At 45.3% G+C, this 27,157-nt stretch overlaps 3 long non-coding RNA genes across 3 annotated transcripts; all 3 read right to left on the bottom strand.

Annotated features, from left to right (window-relative positions):
- Window positions 1-5,546: 5,546 nt before the first annotated feature.
- On the bottom strand, window positions 5,547-10,454 carry LOC140693763 (uncharacterized). The gene is made up of 3 exons (XR_012069461.1): window positions 10,282-10,454; window positions 5,838-5,908; window positions 5,547-5,629 (listed from the first exon to the last, which is right to left on the bottom strand). It is a non-coding gene; the product is annotated as an uncharacterized lncRNA (long non-coding RNA).
- Window positions 10,455-10,844: 390 nt separating this feature from the next.
- On the bottom strand, window positions 10,845-15,761 carry LOC140693742 (uncharacterized). Its single transcript, XR_012069440.1, has 3 exons — window positions 15,580-15,761; window positions 11,136-11,206; window positions 10,845-10,927 (listed from the first exon to the last, which is right to left on the bottom strand). It is a non-coding gene; the product is annotated as an uncharacterized lncRNA (long non-coding RNA).
- Window positions 15,762-21,440: 5,679 nt separating this feature from the next.
- On the bottom strand, window positions 21,441-26,357 carry LOC140693750 (uncharacterized). Its single transcript, XR_012069448.1, has 3 exons — window positions 26,176-26,357; window positions 21,732-21,802; window positions 21,441-21,523 (listed from the first exon to the last, which is right to left on the bottom strand). It is a non-coding gene; the product is annotated as an uncharacterized lncRNA (long non-coding RNA).
- Between the last annotated feature and the right edge of the window lie 800 nt (window positions 26,358-27,157).

The raw sequence follows: 27,157 nt of genomic DNA, 5'->3' as shown, positions 1-27,157 counted from the left end.
TCTGCCTGTCATCAGCTTACTGGTCAGGCTCCGAGGTACTTTCAGACTTGCCCAGTCCTGGTGAAGTCGACTTTAGGGGAGACACGTAGAGAAGCTGGCCGATAAGCTGGCTGCACGGATTGAGGAGAGATGCGAACACATGGATGAGAGATGTTCTGCTACAATGGAGAATACTGGCGTGGAGACAGCTGTAGAGGATACCAGGCTCAAAAGACATTCATGAGACATATTGAAACTCACTGATACAGGCAGAAACATACGGAGTGCCAACGTGGACTTGAGGAAGTTCCTCAATTCTCTTCTCCAATAACGGGTCCAACGTCCCTGACGTCTGAAGGAGAAGAAATGGCAGAGATGATCAAAACGCTCCTGTTCTTGGAAGAGGTCGTGAGAATCCACACGTCCCAAGGGGCATTCCCAAGCCATTCAGACCAAAATTCAACAAGCCCAGGTAAGCCTTTTCCCAGGTTTGGGCCTAGCTAGTGAGCACTTGCCCTTCCCTCCCCTCCACTCAGGCATCCATTTTGAAGGATCAGTACCTGAGCTGCAATGAAGCCATTACGAGAAGAGCAAGCCCCTCCTAGAATCAGAGTTCCTCCAGCTTCACTCTCTGTGAACAACAGTGAACACCTTAAAGGTCAAATAGTCTCGGCTGAAATAGGTAAACTTGAATACTTAGCTCACACCTAGAAACGATGTCCTTCCGCTAGATTCAGCAAATGTTGTGTTTATGTCTTCCCTGGGGTGAAGGGAGTGTGGTAAGTGAGGGGAATCTTTGACTGAACATGAATCTGTATTAGGCTTCAGTTTTTCAAGACAGTGAAGGTAAATAGTACAAGTCAGAAAGTGAACTGAACTGTAAAAGTCGCCAATGACATTAAAGACACAGCTTATGTGGATCGTCTTTCACTTGAGTCAAGCCCCCGGGGGCACTATATCATGGGGGTGCAGACTTGGTTGCGTTAAATGGCTTTAAACTACAGGATCGGATGATTAAGCGTTCTCAACACTGATAGAAAAACACCTGGTTCTCAATAGACTAGCATAACTGCAGCAGGATTCTCCTAGCTAGAATGCCTCTAGGTGCTTTTGGATTCAAACCTAAATGTATATATTTGGTTTGTTTCCTCTTGTATTTTCCTAGAGAGGGATGTTACCCCGTGAAATGCCAACATTGGCCAGTAGGTGTCATTGGGATAAAGGGCACCACATGCACAAGTGTATCCAAGGTTGGGGGTTATTCCATGTTTCCAAAAGTTATTTCATGGTTCCTGTTGGTTTCGGAGGCTTCAACCTTAAAGAGCTGACATGACCCCTTGAACAGTTTGGACTGCTAGTTTGCATTCTATCTGTCTAGCTTTTCCGTAGAGCTGACACAATGTTACCAAAATTGACAAGTCTGGCTTCTAGGTCGATTTAGTGTGTTTCAAAAAATAACTCCATTTTCGTATAACTCCCAAAACATGTAAATGAGTTCTGTTAAACTTCTTAAAGACTGCAAATGGGATATCAACACAATGTCAAAATAGTTGTCTTCGGACAATCCCTCCCACCACGGCTGTATAGAAACAAAGAGCTAAGCAAATATCACATTTCTGTGAAATGTATCTGGGTAGTGTTGATTCATCGATGCCCAGTTGGCAGAGAAGAAGTGCAACCTGCACTCACTCGCTCCCATGTACAGAGCAATGGAAACATCCACTCACCCAGCCCTTAGCATAGGACACTGGCCGAAGAGAGGTCTGTTACTCCCAAAGACAGGATGAGGCCTCAGGACACCTGGAAGCAGGAGAATGCAAAGCAGGGAATGGAAACCAGTGCAGGTTCGGACCCCTGGTGATGGAGCAACAAGGGTGAAACTCTGTTTAACTTGGACGCACACTCTCAAGCGGACAGGAGACATGGGTTTGAAGGTGATGTGCTGAGATTTACAAGAGTGCACAGCAGATGCTTGGCTGAGAGAACTCAAAGAAACCAGCGCAAAATATCCCCACAGTTAACTCTGAGACCAAGATCCAAGCTGCCAAATTTGAGGTAGCAGAGGCAATGGTCAGTGAGGCATAGAGCTACGGATGATGGCACACGCGGAGTCTCAGGGATCTGGAGTGCGTTGTGGGATGTGGTGGGTCGAATCAAGAGAGCAAACCGAACTGTGTACCAATAATAAATCAACCACACTGGTCGCGCGGTTGCGATTACCGATATGTCCCATGGCCACACCCAGTACATCTGCAGGACCAGGGACCAATTGGGAATTTTGCCAATAGAGCACGTGTGGGGCTGAATCAGAGATATCGTGCATCTGGTCTGAGGGATCCAGGGGGCCTTGAATTTGAAATCAGAATGAAAAGCCTTAGGATATGCTACATTCATAACCTGGGCTGGGATTATGGTTTGGTTTGAGTCACAGGATGCGCAACAACTCTGTGGTTGCCTTCGTGCACCCGTGCCACAAGGATGAGAGGACAAGGGAGAGTGGTCCAAGTCCACAGCGTGAGAAGAGGAAGCATTCCCTTCAGCACTATCTCCCAAAGGCGGATGCTACATTTTGGATGGCACCGGCACGGTACGGCACCTAGGACAACAAGGAAGGTCTGCGGGATCATTCCAGCAGGCCCTGATATGTGACATCCATAGATATGCTTCCACTGGTCTTTCTGTAGACAGAGAAGCTCTGGAAAGAACTGATTTCATTGGGACATTCCCGTGGCAATAAAAAGCAGAAGAGCACTCTCAGTTTGCTGTTTTGGAAACACTCCAAAATGACATAGAGAAGAATGCAGAGCTGAGAACTTTTAGAAGCTTCATTTCCACAAGAGGAAGTGTCCTGTGCACTTTCAGAAGTGTGAGATAAGTATAATCAAAATGAAGTTATGCTAATCGAAGTAGTATGGGTTGTTCATCACAACTAATGCAACACCAGCAATTGGAGATATACCAAACAACACACACAGGTACAGGTTATGGCATCAATGTCTAGGAGAAATTGTCCTCACAGAAATCCCATGGAATTGCGTAGAGACAAGAGTCTAAAATTTTCAATTAACAAAGCCCTAGAAGTCTACATTAGATACCTGATATTACCTGACCAGTAGAGATGAAGAAGAACAGTAAAAGAAACAGGAAGTACCATTTTCAGTTCCAAAGATATTGAAGGCGCAAAAGATAAGCTTTCAAACAACTAGTCTGCAAAACGCTATCCAGAACAAGTGTTGAAAATGAAGGTCAGGAAAACACTGAAGAACACCAGTGTCTCAGAATCACAAAAGGCAGAATACCAGAAAAGGGGAAGAGAAAGTCTCAACACGAGCCAAAAATATCAGGAAACTCAATGGTTGTCATAATATCAGGGCTAAAATTCAGTCCTTAGCAGACTAGATAATGCAGAGGGACGCGTGAATGACTGTTGAAGACAGGGGAAGAGAAAAACCTCGGTCAGAAGCAGACATAGGAAAGCAAGTGCAAACAAATGAAAACATTGCAGTTGAACCCTGGGTTAAGACAGGGCATGAAAGAATAGAAATCATGAGCCCCAGATGGAAAAGCAAGAGATAAAGAAACAAAAAGTGTCTGAGAATTTATCTGTAGAAAAATCAGACTGAAACTTGCTGAAAGCCAAGAAAGAATCATCTATGCGAATTCAGGAATTACACAGCATCCGAAGGAGGTGGAATCCCAATAGACCTACCAGCAGCTGTATGATTCAAATCAACAAAGTTCACGAATATCCGAGTGATTTACAATGCACCTGGAGGAAACAACATAGTCACAAGGAAACCTCCAGAGGGGTTTCAGCTGATATCTCGGCAGCAATATTGCAGGACAGGGAGGAGTGCCAGGACACAGACCATATCCTGAATGGCCAAATGCTGCCACCTAGGGTAGCCTATGCCACATGAACACCATTTCAAATAACGGCAGAGCTAGAGAATTCTACAGACCGGCAAATCTTAAAAGAATTCAGCAGTTCAAACGTTTTTCTAAAAGAAAGGTTGAGAAAACTCCCCTGAATAGAAAAGCAGCAAGATGGAATGGAAAGAAGAAACCATTATTGGAAATGCAAGAAGAGCATGTGTGGCAGAGAAGAAAGAAGAAGAACTTAAGGAGGACATCAAAACCCTAAAGATGGGAGAGGGAAGCAGGAAATCATAGGTGATTGGAAGCACTCTCTTAAGTGAATCAGCTTATTTGACTCTGTTTGAAGCGAAAGGAGAGATGCATGGCCTGACGTGTTTGCAAAACAAGCGAGAAGAAGACCAACAAAGAATCAAACCAACAAACAAGCACCAAAATGGTATGGTTGGCTGACACATACAAAGGGAACCATGATTATTCAAAAGAAAATACTCAAGGTGAGGTCAAGGGTCATTCAGAACGCATCGACCCAGTATCGTGGCTTGCATGTACTCAGCACACTTGTATTCGGAAATCAGAAGCGTGCATTCATATTCGTAAATTTTGATTCATAAGAGCATATCGTGACCTAACACTAATGCCGATTTGGAATCAAATGGTTTCCTAGTCCGTGATGTAGACTTGTATGTCTTCCAACAGGATGAAGGAATGCCATATTCTAGGCTACGTAGAGAAGAAATGTAAGAAGCCTATAACAAAGGCAAGTAGCTCTGCCAAAGTGTACTAAGTGCAAAAGAGACCGACAGCAAAGTGCACATTGGGGTTGGTTTCATTTCTTGGAATTTCAGCCCCCATGAATCCAATGGATCCATGTCCTGAGAGTGTGGGTGTTTCAGCAGAAATCAGGCGACGCATATGTATTCCGGGTGTACGGATATTATAGGAACATAAGTCTCCTTTAGTGGGTCCCTGTGTACTGTGAACTGTTAGAAAGTTTAAAGACGTGTGAAACCATCAACTGAAAAGGGACACCCTTCCCTCCATTGGTACGGTGCATAGAGCTCTGAACAAAAGGAAAGAGGGAAGAAGAAAGGCCCATGGGACGCTAGTGGGTAGAATCACATTTACCTTAGGAACCTCTCGTCGGATGCAGCCCCTCCCCCAACACTGACAAGATGCAGCAGCCATTGGGGATGGCAGTTAGCGGTTGGATTCCAGGTGGAATGTTGGTGTTTACCGCGAGGCTTGTTGTGGCTGTTGGATCCTAGGTAACCGGGCAGAGTTCTGTGGGTGGATCAGTGTGATGGAGGGGCTGCCGCCCTCTGTGGAGCTTGGCTTAGGTGTTTGGTCCGGGAAGCTGTGTAAGTTCGAGATACTGCTGCTGCCCAAAGACCTGAGGTCACAGGTCAGTTTCCAGAACCTGAAAGGGCAGACAGTGGAAGATCTGCCTGTCATCAGCTTACTGGTCAGGCTCCGAGGTACTTTCAGACTTGCCCAGTCCTGGTGAAGTCGACTTTAGGGGAGACACGTAGAGAAGCTGGCCGATAAGCTGGCTGCACGGATTGAGGAGAGATGCGAACACATGGATGAGAGATGTTCTGCTACAATGGAGAATACTGGCGTGGAGACAGCTGTAGAGGATACCAGGCTCAAAAGACATTCATGAGACATATTGAAACTCACTGATACAGGCAGAAACATACGGAGTGCCAACGTGGACTTGAGGAAGTTCCTCAATTCTCTTCTCCAATAACGGGTCCAAGGTCCCTGACGTCTGAAGGAGAAGAAATGGCAGAGATGATCAAAACGCTCCTGTTCTTGGAAGAGGTCGTGAGAATCCACACGTCCCAAGGGGCATTCCCAAGCCATTCAGACCAAAATTCAACAAGCCCAGGTAAGCCTTTTCCCAGGTTTGGGCCTAGCTAGTGAGCACTTGCCCTTCCCTCCCCTCCACTCAGGCATCCATTTTGAAGGATCAGTACCTGAGCTGCAATGAAGCCATTACGAGAAGAGCAAGCCCCTCCTAGAATCAGAGTTCCTCCAGCTTCACTCTCTGTGAACAACAGTGAACACCTTAAAGGTCAAATAGTCTCGGCTGAAATAGGTAAACTTGAATACTTAGCTCACACCTAGAAACGATGTCCTTCCGCTAGATTCAGCAAATGTTGTGTTTATGTCTTCCCTGGGGTGAAGGGAGTGTGGTAAGTGAGGGGAATCTTTGACTGAACATGAATCTGTATTAGGCTTCAGTTTTTCAAGACAGTGAAGGTAAATAGTACAAGTCAGAAAGTGAACTGAACTGTAAAAGTCGCCAATGACATTAAAGACACAGCTTATGTGGATCGTCTTTCACTTGAGTCAAGCCCCCGGGGGCACTATATCATGGGGGTGCAGACTTGGTTGCGTTAAATGGCTTTAAACTACAGGATCGGATGATTAAGCGTTCTCAACACTGATAGAAAAACACCTGGTTCTCAATAGACTAGCATAACTGCAGCAGGATTCTCCTAGCTAGAATGCCTCTAGGTGCTTTTGGATTCAAACCTAAATGTATATATTTGGTTTGTTTCCTCTTGTATTTTCCTAGAGAGGGATGTTACCCCGTGAAATGCCAACATTGGCCAGTAGGTGTCATTGGGATAAAGGGCACCACATGCACAAGTGTATCCAAGGTTGGGGGTTATTCCATGTTTCCAAAAGTTATTTCATGGTTCCTGTTGGTTTCGGAGGCTTCAACCTTAAAGAGCTGACATGACCCCTTGAACAGTTTGGACTGCTAGTTTGCATTCTATCTGTCTAGCTTTTCCGTAGAGCTGACACAATGTTACCAAAATTGACAAGTCTGGCTTCTAGGTCGATTTAGTGTGTTTCAAAAAATAACTCCATTTTCGTATAACTCCCAAAACATGTAAATGAGTTCTGTTAAACTTCTTAAAGACTGCAAATGGGATATCAACACAATGTCAAAATAGTTGTCTTCGGACAATCCCTCCCACCACGGCTGTATAGAAACAAAGAGCTAAGCAAATATCACATTTCTGTGAAATGTATCTGGGTAGTGTTGATTCATCGATGCCCAGTTGGCAGAGAAGAAGTGCAACCTGCACTCACTCGCTCCCATGTACAGAGCAATGGAAACATCCACTCACCCAGCCCTTAGCATAGGACACTGGCCGAAGAGAGGTCTGTTACTCCCAAAGACAGGATGAGGCCTCAGGACACCTGGAAGCAGGAGAATGCAAAGCAGGGAATGGAAACCAGTGCAGGTTCGGACCCCTGGTGATGGAGCAACAAGGGTGAAACTCTGTTTAACTTGGACGCACACTCTCAAGCGGACAGGAGACATGGGTTTGAAGGTGATGTGCTGAGATTTACAAGAGTGCACAGCAGATGCTTGGCTGAGAGAACTCAAAGAAACCAGCGCAAAATATCCCCACAGTTAACTCTGAGACCAAGATCCAAGCTGCCAAATTTGAGGTAGCAGAGGCAATGGTCAGTGAGGCATAGAGCTACGGATGATGGCACACGCGGAGTCTCAGGGATCTGGAGTGCGTTGTGGGATGTGGTGGGTCGAATCAAGAGAGCAAACCGAACTGTGTACCAATAATAAATCAACCACACTGGTCGCGCGGTTGCGATTACCGATATGTCCCATGGCCACACCCAGTACATCTGCAGGACCAGGGACCAATTGGGAATTTTGCCAATAGAGCACGTGTGGGGCTGAATCAGAGATATCGTGCATCTGGTCTGAGGGATCCAGGGGGCCTTGAATTTGAAATCAGAATGAAAAGCCTTAGGATATGCTACATTCATAACCTGGGCTGGGATTATGGTTTGGTTTGAGTCACAGGATGCGCAACAACTCTGTGGTTGCCTTCGTGCACCCGTGCCACAAGGATGAGAGGACAAGGGAGAGTGGTCCAAGTCCACAGCGTGAGAAGAGGAAGCATTCCCTTCAGCACTATCTCCCAAAGGCGGATGCTACATTTTGGATGGCACCGGCACGGTACGGCACCTAGGACAACAAGGAAGGTCTGCGGGATCATTCCAGCAGGCCCTGATATGTGACATCCATAGATATGCTTCCACTGGTCTTTCTGTAGACAGAGAAGCTCTGGAAAGAACTGATTTCATTGGGACATTCCCGTGGCAATAAAAAGCAGAAGAGCACTCTCAGTTTGCTGTTTTGGAAACACTCCAAAATGACATAGAGAAGAATGCAGAGCTGAGAACTTTTAGAAGCTTCATTTCCACAAGAGGAAGTGTCCTGTGCACTTTCAGAAGTGTGAGATAAGTATAATCAAAATGAAGTTATGCTAATCGAAGTAGTATGGGTTGTTCATCACAACTAATGCAACACCAGCAATTGGAGATATACCAAACAACACACACAGGTACAGGTTATGGCATCAATGTCTAGGAGAAATTGTCCTCACAGAAATCCCATGGAATTGCGTAGAGACAAGAGTCTAAAATTTTCAATTAACAAAGCCCTAGAAGTCTACATTAGATACCTGATATTACCTGACCAGTAGAGATGAAGAAGAACAGTAAAAGAAACAGGAAGTACCATTTTCAGTTCCAAAGATATTGAAGGCGCAAAAGATAAGCTTTCAAACAACTAGTCTGCAAAACGCTATCCAGAACAAGTGTTGAAAATGAAGGTCAGGAAAACACTGAAGAACACCAGTGTCTCAGAATCACAAAAGGCAGAATACCAGAAAAGGGGAAGAGAAAGTCTCAACACGAGCCAAAAATATCAGGAAACTCAATGGTTGTCATAATATCAGGGCTAAAATTCAGTCCTTAGCAGACTAGATAATGCAGAGGGACGCGTGAATGACTGTTGAAGACAGGGGAAGAGAAAAACCTCGGTCAGAAGCAGACATAGGAAAGCAAGTGCAAACAAATGAAAACATTGCAGTTGAACCCTGGGTTAAGACAGGGCATGAAAGAATAGAAATCATGAGCCCCAGATGGAAAAGCAAGAGATAAAGAAACAAAAAGTGTCTGAGAATTTATCTGTAGAAAAATCAGACTGAAACTTGCTGAAAGCCAAGAAAGAATCATCTATGCGAATTCAGGAATTACACAGCATCCGAAGGAGGTGGAATCCCAATAGACCTACCAGCAGCTGTATGATTCAAATCAACAAAGTTCACGAATATCCGAGTGATTTACAATGCACCTGGAGGAAACAACATAGTCACAAGGAAACCTCCAGAGGGGTTTCAGCTGATATCTCGGCAGCAATATTGCAGGACAGGGAGGAGTGCCAGGACACAGACCATATCCTGAATGGCCAAATGCTGCCACCTAGGGTAGCCTATGCCACATGAACACCATTTCAAATAACGGCAGAGCTAGAGAATTCTACAGACCGGCAAATCTTAAAAGAATTCAGCAGTTCAAACGTTTTTCTAAAAGAAAGGTTGAGAAAACTCCCCTGAATAGAAAAGCAGCAAGATGGAATGGAAAGAAGAAACCATTATTGGAAATGCAAGAAGAGCATGTGTGGCAGAGAAGAAAGAAGAAGAACTTAAGGAGGACATCAAAACCCTAAAGATGGGAGAGGGAAGCAGGAAATCATAGGTGATTGGAAGCACTCTCTTAAGTGAATCAGCTTATTTGACTCTGTTTGAAGCGAAAGGAGAGATGCATGGCCTGACGTGTTTGCAAAACAAGCGAGAAGAAGACCAACAAAGAATCAAACCAACAAACAAGCACCAAAATGGTATGGTTGGCTGACACATACAAAGGGAACCATGATTATTCAAAAGAAAATACTCAAGGTGAGGTCAAGGGTCATTCAGAACGCATCGACCCAGTATCGTGGCTTGCATGTACTCAGCACACTTGTATTCGGAAATCAGAAGCGTGCATTCATATTCGTAAATTTTGATTCATAAGAGCATATCGTGACCTAACACTAATGCCGATTTGGAATCAAATGGTTTCCTAGTCCGTGATGTAGACTTGTATGTCTTCCAACAGGATGAAGGAATGCCATATTCTAGGCTACGTAGAGAAGAAATGTAAGAAGCCTATAACAAAGGCAAGTAGCTCTGCCAAAGTGTACTAAGTGCAAAAGAGACCGACAGCAAAGTGCACATTGGGGTTGGTTTCATTTCTTGGAATTTCAGCCCCCATGAATCCAATGGATCCATGTCCTGAGAGTGTGGGTGTTTCAGCAGAAATCAGGCGACGCATATGTATTCCGGGTGTACGGATATTATAGGAACATAAGTCTCCTTTAGTGGGTCCCTGTGTACTGTGAACTGTTAGAAAGTTTAAAGACGTGTGAAACCATCAACTGAAAAGGGACACCCTTCCCTCCATTGGTACGGTGCATAGAGCTCTGAACAAAAGGAAAGAGGGAAGAAGAAAGGCCCATGGGACGCTAGTGGGTAGAATCACATTTACCTTAGGAACCTCTCGTCGGATGCAGCCCCTCCCCCAACACTGACAAGATGCAGCAGCCATTGGGGATGGCAGTTAGCGGTTGGATTCCAGGTGGAATGTTGGTGTTTACCGCGAGGCTTGTTGTGGCTGTTGGATCCTAGGTAACCGGGCAGAGTTCTGTGGGTGGATCAGTGTGATGGAGGGGCTGCCGCCCTCTGTGGAGCTTGGCTTAGGTGTTTGGTCCGGGAAGCTGTGTAAGTTCGAGATACTGCTGCTGCCCAAAGACCTGAGGTCACAGGTCAGTTTCCAGAACCTGAAAGGGCAGACAGTGGAAGATCTGCCTGTCATCAGCTTACTGGTCAGGCTCCGAGGTACTTTCAGACTTGCCCAGTCCTGGTGAAGTCGACTTTAGGGGAGACACGTAGAGAAGCTGGCCGATAAGCTGGCTGCACGGATTGAGGAGAGATGCGAACACATGGATGAGAGATGTTCTGCTACAATGGAGAATACTGGCGTGGAGACAGCTGTAGAGGATACCAGGCTCAAAAGACATTCATGAGACATATTGAAACTCACTGATACAGGCAGAAACATACGGAGTGCCAACGTGGACTTGAGGAAGTTCCTCAATTCTCTTCTCCAATAACGGGTCCAAGGTCCCTGACGTCTGAAGGAGAAGAAATGGCAGAGATGATCAAAACGCTCCTGTTCTTGGAAGAGGTCGTGAGAATCCACACGTCCCAAGGGGCATTCCCAAGCCATTCAGACCAAAATTCAACAAGCCCAGGTAAGCCTTTTCCCAGGTTTGGGCCTAGCTAGTGAGCACTTGCCCTTCCCTCCCCTCCACTCAGGCATCCATTTTGAAGGATCAGTACCTGAGCTGCAATGAAGCCATTACGAGAAGAGCAAGCCCCTCCTAGAATCAGAGTTCCTCCAGCTTCACTCTCTGTGAACAACAGTGAACACCTTAAAGGTCAAATAGTCTCGGCTGAAATAGGTAAACTTGAATACTTAGCTCACACCTAGAAACGATGTCCTTCCGCTAGATTCAGCAAATGTTGTGTTTATGTCTTCCCTGGGGTGAAGGGAGTGTGGTAAGTGAGGGGAATCTTTGACTGAACATGAATCTGTATTAGGCTTCAGTTTTTCAAGACAGTGAAGGTAAATAGTACAAGTCAGAAAGTGAACTGAACTGTAAAAGTCGCCAATGACATTAAAGACACAGCTTATGTGGATCGTCTTTCACTTGAGTCAAGCCCCCGGGGGCACTATATCATGGGGGTGCAGACTTGGTTGCGTTAAATGGCTTTAAACTACAGGATCGGATGATTAAGCGTTCTCAACACTGATAGAAAAACACCTGGTTCTCAATAGACTAGCATAACTGCAGCAGGATTCTCCTAGCTAGAATGCCTCTAGGTGCTTTTGGATTCAAACCTAAATGTATATATTTGGTTTGTTTCCTCTTGTATTTTCCTAGAGAGGGATGTTACCCCTTGAAATGCCAACATTGGCCAGTAGGTGTCATTGGGATAAAGGGCACCACATGCACAAGTGTATCCAAGGTTGGGGGTTATTCCATGTTTCCAAAAGTTATTTCATGGTTCCTGTTGGTTTCGGAGGCTTCAACCTTAAAGAGCTGACATGACCCCTTGAACAGTTTGGACTGCTAGTTTGCATTCTATCTGTCTAGCTTTTCCGTAGAGCTGACACAATGTTACCAAAATTGACAAGTCTGGCTTCTAGGTCGATTTAGTGTGTTTCAAAAAATAACTCCATTTTCGTATAACTCCCAAAACATGTAAATGAGTTCTGTTAAACTTCTTAAAGACTGCAAATGGGATATCAACACAATGTCAAAATAGTTGTCTTCGGACAATCCCTCCCACCACGGCTGTATAGAAACAAAGAGCTAAGCAAATATCACATTTCTGTGAAATGTATCTGGATAGTGTTGATTCATCGATGCCCAGTTGGCAGAGAAGAAGTGCAACCTGCACTCACTCGCTCCCATGTACAGAGCAATGGAAACATCCACTCACCCAGCCCTTAGCATAGGACACTGGCCGAAGAGAGGTCTGTTACTCCCAAAGACAGGATGAGGCCTCAGGACACCTGGAAGCAGGAGAATGCAAAGCAGGGAATGGAAACCAGTGCAGGTTCGGACCCCTGGTGATGGAGCAACAAGGGTGAAACTCTGTTTAACTTGGACGCACACTCTCAAGCGGACAGGAGACATGGGTTTGAAGGTGATGTGCTGAGATTTACAAGAGTGCACAGCAGATGCTTGGCTGAGAGAACTCAAAGAAACCAGCGCAAAATATCCCCACAGTTAATTCTGAGACCAAGATCCAAGCTGCCAAATTTGAGGTAGCAGAGGCAATGGTCAGTGAGGCATAGAGCTACGGATGATGGCACACGCGGAGTCTCAGGGATCTGGAGTGCGTTGTGGGATGTGGTGGGTCGAATCAAGAGAGCAAACCGAACTGTGTACCAATAATAAATCAACCACACTGGTCGCGCGGTTGCGATTACCGATATGTCCCATGGCCACACCCAGTACATCTGCAGGACCAGGGACCAATTGGGAATTTTGCCAATAGAGCACGTGTGGGGCTGAATCAGAGATATCGTGCATCTGGTCTGAGGGATCCAGGGGGCCTTGAATTTGAAATCAGAATGAAAAGCCTTAGGATATGCTACATTCATAACCTGGGCTGGGATTATGGTTTGGTTTGAGTCACAGGATGCGCAACAACTCTGTGGTTGCCTTCGTGCACCCGTGCCACAAGGATGAGAGGACAAGGGAGAGTGGTCCAAGTCCACAGCGTGAGAAGAGGAAGCATTCCCTTCAGCACTATCTCCCAAAGGCGGATGCTACATTTTGGATGGCACCGGCACGGTACGGCACCTAGGACAACAAGGAAGGTCTGCGGGATCATTCCAGCAGGCCCTGATATGTGACATCCATAGATATGCTTCCACTGGTCTTTCTGTAGACAGAGAAGCTCTGGAAAGAACTGATTTCATTGGGACATTCCCGTGGCAATAAAAAGCAGAAGAGCACTCTCAGTTTGCTGTTTTGGAAACACTCCAAAATGACATAGAGAAGAATGCAGAGCTGAGAACTTTTAGAAGCTTCATTTCCACAAGAGGAAGTGTCCTGTGCACTTTCAGAAGTGTGAGATAAGTATAATCAAAATGAAGTTATGCTAATCGAAGTAGTATGGGTTGTTCATCACAACTAACGCAACACCAGCAATTGGAGATATACCAAACAACACACACAGGTACAGGTTATGGCATCAATGTCTAGGAGAAATTGTCCTCACAGAAATCCCATGGAATTGCGTAGAGACAAGAGTCTAAAATTTTCAATTAACAAAGCCCTAGAAGTCTACATTAGATACCTGATATTACCTGACCAGTAGAGATGAAGAAGAACAGTAAAAGAAACAGGAAGTACCATTTTCAGTTCCAAAGATATTGAAGGCGCAAAAGATAAGCTTTCAAACAACTAGTCTGCAAAACGCTATCCAGAACAAGTGTTGAAAATGAAGGTCAGGAAAACACTGAAGAACACCAGTGTCTCAGAATCACAAAAGGCAGAATACCAGAAAAGGGGAAGAGAAAGTCTCAACACGAGCCAAAAATATCAGGAAACTCAATGGTTGTGATAATATCAGGGCTAAAATTCAGTCCTTAGCAGACTAGATAATGCAGAGGGACGCGTGAATGACTGTTGAAGACAGGGGAAGAGAAAAACCTCGGTCAGAAGCAGACATAGGAAAGCAAGTGCAAACAAATGAAAACATTGCAGTTGAACCCTGGGTTAAGACAGGGCATGAAAGAATAGAAATCATGAGCCCCAGATGGAAAAGCAAGAGATAAAGAAACAAAAAGTGTCTGAGAATTTATCTGTAGAAAAATCAGACTGAAACTTGCTGAAAGCCAAGAAAGAATCATCTATGCGAATTCAGGAATTACACAGCATCCGAAGGAGGTGGAATCCCAATAGACCTACCAGCAGCTGTATGATTCAAATCAACAAAGTTCACGAATATCCGAGTGATTTACAATGCACCTGGAGGAAACAACATAGTCACAAGGAAACCTCCAGAGGGGTTTCAGCTGATATCTCGGCAGCAATATTGCAGGACAGGGAGGAGTGCCAGGACACAGACCATATCCTGAATGGCCAAATGCTGCCACCTAGGGTAGCCTATGCCACATGAACACCATTTCAAATAACGGCAGAGCTAGAGAATTCTACAGACCGGCAAATCTTAAAAGAATTCAGCAGTTCAAACGTTTTTCTAAAAGAAAGGTTGAGAAAACTCCCCTGAATAGAAAAGCAGCAAGATGGAATGGAAAGAAGAAACCATTATTGGAAATGCAAGAAGAGCATGTGTGGCAGAGAAGAAAGAAGAAGAACTTAAGGAGGACATCAAAACCCTAAAGATGGGAGAGGGAAGCAGGAAATCATAGGTGATTGGAAGCACTCTCTTAAGTGAATCAGCTTATTTGACTCTGTTTGAAGCGAAAGGAGAGATGCATGGCCTGACGTGTTTGCAAAACAAGCGAGAAGAAGACCAACAAAGAATCAAACCAACAAACAAGCACCAAAATGGTATGGTTGGCTGACACATACAAAGGGAACCATGATTATTCAAAAGAAAATACTCAAGGTGAGGTCAAGGGTCATTCAGAACGCATCGACCCAGTATCGTGGCTTGCATGTACTCAGCACACTTGTATTCGGAAATCAGAAGCGTGCATTCATATTCGTAAATTTTGATTCATAAGAGCATATCGTGACCTAACACTAATGCCGATTTGGAATCAAATGGTTTCCTAGTCCGTGATGTAGACTTGTATGTCTTCCAACAGGATGAAGGAATGCCATATTCTAGGCTACGTAGAGAAGAAATGTAAGAAGCCTATAACAAAGGCAAGTAGCTCTGCCAAAGTGTACTAAGTGCAAAAGAGACCGACAGCAAAGTGCACATTGGGGTTGGTTTCATTTCTTGGAATTTCAGCCCCCATGAATCCAATGGATCCATGTCCTGAGAGTGTGGGTGTTTCAGCAGAAATCAGGCGACGCATATGTATTCCGGGTGTACGGATATTATAGGAACATAAGTCTCCTTTAGTGGGTCCCTGTGTACTGTGAACTGTTAGAAAGTTTAAAGACGTGTGAAACCATCAACTGAAAAGGGACACCCTTCCCTCCATTGGTACGGTGCATAGAGCTCTGAACAAAAGGAAAGAGGGAAGAAGAAAGGCCCATGGGACGCTAGTGGGTAGAATCACATTTACCTTAGGAACCTCTCGTCGGATGCAGCCCCTCCCCCAACACTGACAAGATGCAGCAGCCATTGGGGATGGCAGTTAGCGGTTGGATTCCAGGTGGAATGTTGGTGTTTACCGCGAGGCTTGTTGTGGCTGTTGGATCCTAGGTAACCGGGCAGAGTTCTGTGGGTGGATCAGTGTGATGGAGGGGCTGCCGCCCTCTGTGGAGCTTGGCTTAGGTGTTTGGTCCGGGAAGCTGTGTAAGTTCGAGATACTGCTGCTGCCCAAAGACCTGAGGTCACAGGTCAGTTTCCAGAACCTGAAAGGGCAGACAGTGGAAGATCTGCCTGTCATCAGCTTACTGGTCAGGCTCCGAGGTACTTTCAGACTTGCCCAGTCCTGGTGAAGTCGACTTTAGGGGAGACACGTAGAGAAGCTGGCCGATAAGCTGGCTGCACGGATTGAGGAGAGATGCGAACACATGGATGAGAGATGTTCTGCTACAATGGAGAATACTGGCGTGGAGACAGCTGTAGAGGATACCAGGCTCAAAAGACATTCATGAGACATATTGAAACTCACTGATACAGGCAGAAACATACGGAGTGCCAACGTGGACTTGAGGAAGTTCCTCAATTCTCTTCTCCAATAACGGGTCCAAGGTCCCTGACGTCTGAAGGAGAAGAAATGGCAGAGATGATCAAAACGCTCCTGTTCTTGGAAGAGGTCGTGAGAATCCACACGTCCCAAGGGGCATTCCCAAGCCATTCAGACCAAAATTCAACAAGCCCAGGTAAGCCTTTTCCCAGGTTTGGGCCTAGCTAGTGAGCACTTGCCCTTCCCTCCCCTCCACTCAGGCATCCATTTTGAAGGATCAGTACCTGAGCTGCAATGAAGCCATTACGAGAAGAGCAAGCCCCTCCTAGAATCAGAGTTCCTCCAGCTTCACTCTCTGTGAACAACAGTGAACACCTTAAAGGTCAAATAGTCTCGGCTGAAATAGGTAAACTTGAATACTTAGCTCACACCTAGAAACGATGTCCTTCCGCTAGATTCAGCAAATGTTGTGTTTATGTCTTCCCTGGGGTGAAGGGAGTGTGGTAAGTGAGGGGAATCTTTGACTGAACATGAATCTGTATTAGGCTTCAGTTTTTCAAGACAGTGAAGGTAAATAGTACAAGTCAGAAAGTGAACTGAACTGTAAAAGTCGCCAATGACATTAAAGACACAGCTTATGTGGATCGTCTTTCACTTGAGTCAAGCCCCCGGGGGCACTATATCATGGGGGTGCAGACTTGGTTGCGTTAAATGGCTTTAAACTACAGGATCGGATGATTAAGCGTTCTCAACACTGATAGAAAAACACCTGGTTCTCAATAGACTAGCATAACTGCAGCAGGATTCTCCTAGCTAGAATGCCTCTAGGTGCTTTTGGATTCAAACCTAAATGTATATATTTGGTTTGTTTCCTCTTGTATTTTCCTAGAGAGGGATGTTACCCCGTGAAATGCCAACATTGGCCAGTAGGTGTCATTGGGATAAAGGGCACCACATGCACAAGTGTATCCAAGGTTGGGGGTTATTCCATGTTTCCAAAAGTTATTTCATGGTTCCTGTTGGTTTCGGAGGCTTCAACCTTAAAGAGCTGACATGACCCCTTGAACAGTTTGGACTGCTAGTTTGCATTCTATCTGTCTAGCTTTTCCGTAGAGCTGACACAATGTTACCAAAATTGACAAGTCTGGCTTCTAGGTCGATTTAGTGTGTTTCAAAAAATAACTCCATTTTCGTATAACTCCCAAAACATGTAAATGAGTTCTGTTAAACTTCTTAAAGACTGCAAATGGGATATCAACACAATGTCAAAATAGTTGTCTTCGGACAATCCCTCCCACCACGGCTGTATAGAAACAAAGAGCTAAGCAAATATCACATTTCTGTGAAATGTATCTGGGTAGTGTTGATTCATCGATGCCCAGTTGGCAGAGAAGAAGTGCAACCTGCACTCACTCGCTCCCATGTACAGAGCAATGGAAACATCCACTCACCCAGCCCTTAGCATAGGACACTGGCCGAAGAGAGGTCTGTTACTCCCAAAGACAGGATGAGGCCTCAGGACACCTGGAAGCAGGAGAATGCAAAGCAGGGAATGGAAACCAGTGCAGGTTCGGACCCCTGGTGATGGAGCAACAAGGGTGAAACTCTGTTTAACTTGGACGCACACTCTCAAGCGGACAGGAGACATGGGTTTGAAGGTGATGTGCTGAGATTTACAAGAGTGCACAGCAGATGCTTGGCTGAGAGAACTCAAAGAAACCAGCGCAAAATATCCCCACAGTTAATTCTGAGACCAAGATCCAAGCTGCCAAATTTGAGGTAGCAGAGGCAATGGTCAGTGAGGCATAGAGCTACGGATGATGGCACACGCTGAGTCTCAGGGATCTGGAGTGCGTTGTGGGATGTGGTGGGTCGAATCAAGAGAGCAAACCGAACTGTGTACCAATAATAAATCAACCACACTGGTCGCGCGGTTGCGATTACCGATATGTCCCATGGCCACACCCAGTACATCTGCAGGACCAGGGACCAATTGGGAATTTTGCCAATAGAGCACGTGTGGGGCTGAATCAGAGATATCGTGCATCTGGTCTGAGGGATCCAGGGGGCCTTGAATTTGAAATCAGAATGAAAAGCCTTAGGATATGCTACATTCATAACCTGGGCTGGGATTATGGTTTGGTTTGAGTCACAGGATGCGCAACAACTCTGTGGTTGCCTTCGTGCACCCGTGCCACAAGGATGAGAGGACAAGGGAGAGTGGTCCAAGTCCACAGCGTGAGAAGAGGAAGCATTCCCTTCAGCACTATCTCCCAAAGGCGGATGCTACATTTTGGATGGCACCGGCACGGTACGGCACCTAGGACAACAAGGAAGGTCTGCGGGATCATTCCAGCAGGCCCTGATATGTGACATCCATAGATATGCTTCCACTGGTGTTTCTGTAGACAGAGAAGCTCTGGAAAGAACTGATTTCATTGGGACATTCCCGTGGCAATAAAAAGCAGAAGAGCACTCTCAGTTTGCTGTTTTGGAAACACTCCAAAATGACATAGAGAAGAATGCAGAGCTGAGAACTTTTAGAAGCTTCATTTCCACAAGAGGAAGTGTCCTGTGCACTTTCAGAAGTGTGAGATAAGTATAATCAAAATGAAGTTATGCTAATCGAAGTAGTATGGGTTGTTCATCACAACTAATGCAACACCAGCAATTGGAGATATACCAAACAACACACACAGGTACAGGTTATGGCATCAATGTCTAGGAGAAATTGTCCTCACAGAAATCCCATGGAATTGCGTAGAGACAAGAGTCTAAAATTTTCAATTAACAAAGCCCTAGAAGTCTACATTAGATACCTGATATTACCTGACCAGTAGAGATGAAGAAGAACAGTAAAAGAAACAGGAAGTACCATTTTCAGTTCCAAAGATATTGAAGGCGCAAAAGATAAGCTTTCAAACAACTAGTCTGCAAAACGCTATCCAGAACAAGTGTTGAAAATGAAGGTCAGGAAAACACTGAAGAACACCAGTGTCTCAGAATCACAAAAGGCAGAATACCAGAAAAGGGGAAGAGAAAGTCTCAACACGAGCCAAAAATATCAGGAAACTCAATGGTTGTGATAATATCAGGGCTAAAATTCAGTCCTTAGCAGACTAGATAATGCAGAGGGACGCGTGAATGACTGTTGAAGACAGGGGAAGAGAAAAACCTCGGTCAGAAGCAGACATAGGAAAGCAAGTGCAAACAAATGAAAACATTGCAGTTGAACCCTGGGTTAAGACAGGGCATGAAAGAATAGAAATCATGAGCCCCAGATGGAAAAGCAAGAGATAAAGAAACAAAAAGTGTCTGAGAATTTATCTGTAGAAAAATCAGACTGAAACTTGCTGAAAGCCAAGAAAGAATCATCTATGCGAATTCAGGAATTACACAGCATCCGAAGGAGGTGGAATCCCAATAGACCTACCAGCAGCTGTATGATTCAAATCAACAAAGTTCACGAATATCCGAGTGATTTACAATGCACCTGGAGGAAACAACATAGTCACAAGGAAACCTCCAGAGGGGTTTCAGCTGATATCTCGGCAGCAATATTGCAGGACAGGGAGGAGTGCCAGGACACAGACCATATCCTGAATGGCCAAATGCTGCCACCTAGGGTAGCCTATGCCACATGAACACCATTTCAAATAACGGCAGAGCTAGAGAATTCTACAGACCGGCAAATCTTAAAAGAATTCAGCAGTTCAAACGTTTTTCTAAAAGAAAGGTTGAGAAAACTCCCCTGAATAGAAAAGCAGCAAGATGGAATGGAAAGAAGAAACCATTATTGGAAATGCAAGAAGAGCATGTGTGGCAGAGAAGAAAGAAGAAGAACTTAAGGAGGACATCAAAACCCTAAAGATGGGAGAGGGAAGCAGGAAATCATAGGTGATTGGAAGCACTCTCTTAAGTGAATCAGCTTATTTGACTCTGTTTGAAGCGAAAGGAGAGATGCATGGCCTGACGTGTTTGCAAAACAAGCGAGAAGAAGACCAACAAAGAATCAAACCAACAAACAAGCACCAAAATGGTATGGTTGGCTGACACATACAAAGGGAACCATGATTATTCAAAAGAAAATACTCAAGGTGAGGTCAAGGGTCATTCAGAACGCATCGACCCAGTATCGTGGCTTGCATGTACTCAGCACACTTGTATTCGGAAATCAGAAGCGTGCATTCATATTCGTAAATTTTGATTCATAAGAGCATATCGTGACCTAACACTAATGCCGATTTGGAATCAAATGGTTTCCTAGTCCGTGATGTAGACTTGTATGTCTTCCAACAGGATGAAGGAATGCCATATTCTAGGCTACGTAGAGAAGAAATGTAAGAAGCCTATAACAAAGGCAAGTAGCTCTGCCAAAGTGTACTAAGTGCAAAAGAGACCGACAGCAAAGTGCACATTGGGGTTGGTTTCATTTCTTGGAATTTCAGCCCCCATGAATCCAATGGATCCATGTCCTGAGAGTGTGGGTGTTTCAGCAGAAATCAGGCGACGCATATGTATTCCGGATGTACGGATATTATAGGAACATGAGTCTCCTTTAGTGGGTCCCTGTGTACTGTGAACTGTTAGAAAGTTTAAAGACGTGTGAAACCATCAACTGAAAAGGGACACCCTTCCCTCCATTGGTACGGTGCATAGAGCTCTGAACAAAAGGAAAGAGGGAAGAAGAAAGGCCCATGGGACGCTAGTGGGTAGAATCACATTTACCTTAGGAACCTCTCGTCGGATGCAGCCCCTCCCCCAACACTGACAAGATGCAGCAGCCATTGGGGATGGCAGTTAGCGGTTGGATTCCAGGTGGAATGTTGGTGTTTACCGCGAGGCTTGTTGTGGCTGTTGGATCCTAGGTAACCGGGCAGAGTTCTGTGGGTGGATCAGTGTGATGGAGGGGCTGCCGCCCTCTGTGGAGCTTGGCTTAGGTGTTTGGTCCGGGAAGCTGTGTAAGTTCGAGATACTGCTGCTGCCCAAAGACCTGAGGTCACAGGTCAGTTTCCAGAACCTGAAAGGGCAGACAGTGGAAGATCTGCCTGTCATCAGCTTACTGGTCAGGCTCCGAGGTACTTTCAGACTTGCCCAGTCCTGGTGAAGTCGACTTTAGGGGAGACACGTAGAGAAGCTGGCCGATAAGCTGGCTGCACGGATTGAGGAGAGATGCGAACACATGGATGAGAGATGTTCTGCTACAATGGAGAATACTGGCGTGGAGACAGCTGTAGAGGATACCAGGCTCAAAAGACATTCATGAGACATATTGAAACTCACTGATACAGGCAGAAACATACGGAGTGCCAACGTGGACTTGAGGAAGTTCCTCAATTCTCTTCTCCAATAACGGGTCCAAGGTCCCTGACGTCTGAAGGAGAAGAAATGGCAGAGATGATCAAAACGCTCCTGTTCTTGGAAGAGGTCGTGAGAATCCACACGTCCCATGGGGCATTCCCAAGCCATTCAGACCAAAATTCAACAAGCCCAGGTAAGCCTTTTCCCAGGTTTGGGCCTAGCTAGTGAGCACTTGCCCTTCCCTCCCCTCCACTCAGGCATCCATTTTGAAGGATCAGTACCTGAGCTGCAATGAAGCCATTACGAGAAGAGCAAGCCCCTCCTAGAATCAGAGTTCCTCCAGCTTCACTCTCTGTGAACAACAGTGAACACCTTAAAGGTCAAATAGTCTCGGCTGAAATAGGTAAACTTGAATACTTAGCTCACACCTAGAAACGATGTCCTTCCGCTAGATTCAGCAAATGTTGTGTTTATGTCTTCCCTGGGGTGAAGGGAGTGTGGTAAGTGAGGGGAATCTTTGACTGAACATGAATCTGTATTAGGCTTCAGTTTTTCAAGACAGTGAAGGTAAATAGTACAAGTCAGAAAGTGAACTGAACTGTAAAAGTCGCCAATGACATTAAAGACACAGCTTATGTGGATCGTCTTTCACTTGAGTCAAGCCCCCGGGGGCACTATATCATGGGGGTGCAGACTTGGTTGCGTTAAATGGCTTTAAACTACAGGATCGGATGATTAAGCGTTCTCAACACTGATAGAAAAACACCTGGTTCTCAATAGACTAGCATAACTGCAGCAGGATTCTCCTAGCTAGAATGCCTCTAGGTGCTTTTGGATTCAAACCTAAATGTATATATTTGGTTTGTTTCCTCTTGTATTTTCCTAGAGAGGGATGTTACCCCTTGAAATGCCAACATTGGCCAGTAGGTGTCATTGGGATAAAGGGCACCACATGCACAAGTGTATCCAAGGTTGGGGGTTATTCCATGTTTCCAAAAGTTATTTCATGGTTCCTGTTGGTTTCGGAGGCTTCAACCTTAAAGAGCTGACATGACCCCTTGAACAGTTTGGACTGCTAGTTTGCATTCTATCTGTCTAGCTTTTCCGTAGAGCTGACACAATGTTACCAAAATTGACAAGTCTGGCTTCTAGGTCGATTTAGTGTGTTTCAAAAAATAACTCCATTTTCGTATAACTCCCAAAACATGTAAATGAGTTCTGTTAAACTTCTTAAAGACTGCAAATGGGATATCAACACAATGTCAAAATAGTTGTCTTCGGACAATCCCTCCCACCACGGCTGTATAGAAACAAAGAGCTAAGCAAATATCACATTTCTGTGAAATGTATCTGGATAGTGTTGATTCATCGATGCCCAGTTGGCAGAGAAGAAGTGCAACCTGCACTCACTCGCTCCCATGTACAGAGCAATGGAAACATCCACTCACCCAGCCCTTAGCATAGGACACTGGCCGAAGAGAGGTCTGTTACTCCCAAAGACAGGATGAGGCCTCAGGACACCTGGAAGCAGGAGAATGCAAAGCAGGGAATGGAAACCAGTGCAGGTTCGGACCCCTGGTGATGGAGCAACAAGGGTGAAACTCTGTTTAACTTGGACGCACACTCTCAAGCGGACAGGAGACATGGGTTTGAAGGTGATGTGCTGAGATTTACAAGAGTGCACAGCAGATGCTTGGCTGAGAGAACTCAAAGAAACCAGCGCAAAATATCCCCACAGTTAATTCTGAGACCAAGATCCAAGCTGCCAAATTTGAGGTAGCAGAGGCAATGGTCAGTGAGGCATAGAGCTATGGATGATGGCACACGCGGAGTCTCAGGGATCTGGAGTGCGTTGTGGGATGTGGTGGGTCGAATCAAGAGAGCAAACCGAACTGTGTACCAATAATAAATCAACCACACTGGTCGCGCGGTTGCGATTACCGATATGTCCCATGGCCACACCCAGTACATCTGCAGGACCAGGGACCAATTGGGAATTTTGCCAATAGAGCACGTGTGGGGCTGAATCAGAGATATCGTGCATCTGGTCTGAGGGATCCAGGGGGCCTTGAATTTGAAATCAGAATGAAAAGCCTTAGGATATGCTACATTCATAACCTGGGCTGGGATTATGGTTTGGTTTGAGTCACAGGATGCGCAACAACTCTGTGGTTGCCTTCGTGCACCCGTGCCACAAGGATGAGAGGACAAGGGAGAGTGGTCCAAGTCCACAGCGTGAGAAGAGGAAGCATTCCCTTCAGCACTATCTCCCAAAGGCGGATGCTACATTTTGGATGGCACCGGCACGGTACGGCACCTAGGACAACAAGGAAGGTCTGCGGGATCATTCCAGCAGGCCCTGATATGTGACATCCATAGATATGCTTCCACTGGTGTTTCTGTAGACAGAGAAGCTCTGGAAAGAACTGATTTCATTGGGACATTCCCGTGGCAATAAAAAGCAGAAGAGCACTCTCAGTTTGCTGTTTTGGAAACACTCCAAAATGACATAGAGAAGAATGCAGAGCTGAGAACTTTTAGAAGCTTCATTTCCACAAGAGGAAGTGTCCTGTGCACTTTCAGAAGTGTGAGATAAGTATAATCAAAATGAAGTTATGCTAATCGAAGTAGTATGGGTTGTTCATCACAACTAATGCAACACCAGCAATTGGAGATATACCAAACAACACACACAGGTACAGGTTATGGCATCAATGTCTAGGAGAAATTGTCCTCACAGAAATCCCATGGAATTGCGTAGAGACAAGAGTCTAAAATTTTCAATTAACAAAGCCCTAGAAGTCTACATTAGATACCTGATATTACCTGACCAGTAGAGATGAAGAAGAACAGTAAAAGAAACAGGAAGTACCATTTTCAGTTCCAAAGATATTGAAGGCGCAAAAGATAAGCTTTCAAACAACTAGTCTGCAAAACGCTATCCAGAACAAGTGTTGAAAATGAAGGTCAGGAAAACACTGAAGAACACCAGTGTCTCAGAATCACAAAAGGCAGAATACCAGAAAAGGGGAAGAGAAAGTCTCAACACGAGCCAAAAATATCAGGAAACTCAATGGTTGTCATAATATCAGGGCTAAAATTCAGTCCTTAGCAGACTAGATAATGCAGAGGGACGCGTGAATGACTGTTGAAGACAGGGGAAGAGAAAAACCTCGGTCAGAAGCAGACATAGGAAAGCAAGTGCAAACAAATGAAAACATTGCAGTTGAACCCTGGGTTAAGACAGGGCATGAAAGAATAGAAATCATGAGCCCCAGATGGAAAAGCAAGAGATAAAGAAACAAAAAGTGTCTGAGAATTTATCTGTAGAAAAATCAGACTGAAACTTGCTGAAAGCCAAGAAAGAATCATCTATGCGAATTCAGGAATTACACAGCATCCGAAGGAGGTGGAATCCCAATAGACCTACCAGCAGCTGTATGATTCAAATCAACAAAGTTCACGAATATCCGAGTGATTTACAATGCACCTGGAGGAAACAACATAGTCACAAGGAAACCTCCAGAGGGGTTTCAGCTGATATCTCGGCAGCAATATTGCAGGACAGGGAGGAGTGCCAGGACACAGACCATATCCTGAATGGCCAAATGCTGCCACCTAGGGTAGCCTATGCCACATGAACACCATTTCAAATAACGGCAGAGCTAGAGAATTCTACAGACCGGCAAATCTTAAAAGAATTCAGCAGTTCAAACGTTTTTCTAAAAGAAAGGTTGAGAAAACTCCCCTGAATAGAAAAGCAGCAAGATGGAATGGAAAGAAGAAACCATTATTGGAAATGCAAGAAGAGCATGTGTGGCAGAGAAGAAAGAAGAAGAACTTAAGGAGGACATCAAAACCCTAAAGATGGGAGAGGGAAGCAGGAAATCATAGGTGATTGGAAGCACTCTCTTAAGTGAATCAGCTTATTTGACTCTGTTTGAAGCGAAAGGAGAGATGCATGGCCTGACGTGTTTGCAAAACAAGCGAGAAGAAGACCAACAAAGAATCAAACCAACAAACAAGCACCAAAATGGTATGGTTGGCTGACACATACAAAGGGAACCATGATTATTCAAAAGAAAATACTCAAGGTGAGGTCAAGGGTCATTCAGAACGCATCGACCCAGTATCGTGGCTTGCATGTACTCAGCACACTTGTATTCGGAAATCAGAAGCGTGCATTCATATTCGTAAATTTTGATTCATAAGAGCATATCGTGACCTAACACTAATGCCGATTTGGAATCAAATGGTTTCCTAGTCCGTGATGTAGACTTGTATGTCTTCCAACAGGATGAAGGAATGCCATATTCTAGGCTACGTAGAGAAGAAATGTAAGAAGCCTATAACAAAGGCAAGTAGCTCTGCCAAAGTGTACTAAGTGCAAAAGAGACCGACAGCAAAGTGCACATTGGGGTTGGTTTCATTTCTTGGAATTTCAGCCCCCATGAATCCAATGGATCCATGTCCTGAGAGTGTGGGTGTTTCAGCAGAAATCAGGCGACGCATATGTATTCCGGATGTACGGATATTATAGGAACATGAGTCTCCTTTAGTGGGTCCCTGTGTACTGTGAACTGTTAGAAAGTTTAAAGACGTGTGAAACCATCAACTGAAAAGGGACACCCTTCCCTCCATTGGTACGGTGCATAGAGCTCTGAACAAAAGGAAAGAGGGAAGAAGAAAGGCCCATGGGACGCTAGTGGGTAGAATCACATTTACCTTAGGAACCTCTCGTCGGATGCAGCCCCTCCCCCAACACTGACAAGATGCAGCAGCCATTGGGGATGGCAGTTAGCGGTTGGATTCCAGGTGGAATGTTGGTGTTTACCGCGAGGCTTGTTGTGGCTGTTGGATCCTAGGTAACCGGGCAGAGTTCTGTGGGTGGATCAGTGTGATGGAGGGGCTGCCGCCCTCTGTGGAGCTTGGCTTAGGTGTTTGGTCCGGGAAGCTGTGTAAGTTCGAGATACTGCTGCTGCCCAAAGACCTGAGGTCACAGGTCAGTTTCCAGAACCTGAAAGGGCAGACAGTGGAAGATCTGCCTGTCATCAGCTTACTGGTCAGGCTCCGAGGTACTTTCAGACTTGCCCAGTCCTGGTGAAGTCGACTTTAGGGGAGACACGTAGAGAAGCTGGCCGATAAGCTGGCTGCACGGATTGAGGAGAGATGCGAACACATGGATGAGAGATGTTCTGCTACAATGGAGAATACTGGCGTGGAGACAGCTGTAGAGGATACCAGGCTCAAAAGACATTCATGAGACATATTGAAACTCACTGATACAGGCAGAAACATACGGAGTGCCAACGTGGACTTGAAGAAGTTCCTCAATTCTCTTCTCCAATAACGGGTCCAAGGTCCCTGACGTCTGAAGGAGAAGAAATGGCAGAGATGATCAAAACGCTCCTGTTCTTGGAAGAGGTCGTGAGAATCCACACGTCCCAAGGGGCATTCCCAAGCCATTCAGACCAAAATTCAACAAGCCCAGGTAAGCCTTTTCCCAGGTTTGGGCCTAGCTAGTGAGCACTTGCCCTTCCCTCCCCTCCACTCAGGCATCCATTTTGAAGGATCAGTACCTGAGCTGCAATGAAGCCATTACGAGAAGAGCAAGCCCCTCCTAGAATCAGAGTTCCTCCAGCTTCACTCTCTGTGAACAACAGTGAACACCTTAAAGGTCAAATAGTCTCGGCTGAAATAGGTAAAC

The sequence above is a fragment of the Vicugna pacos genome, unplaced genomic scaffold (genome assembly GCF_048564905.1).
Source record: "Vicugna pacos unplaced genomic scaffold, VicPac4 scaffold_20, whole genome shotgun sequence".
Lineage (NCBI taxonomy): Eukaryota > Metazoa > Chordata > Mammalia > Artiodactyla > Camelidae > Vicugna > Vicugna pacos.
This window is presented reverse-complemented; position numbering and strand designations above follow the sequence as displayed.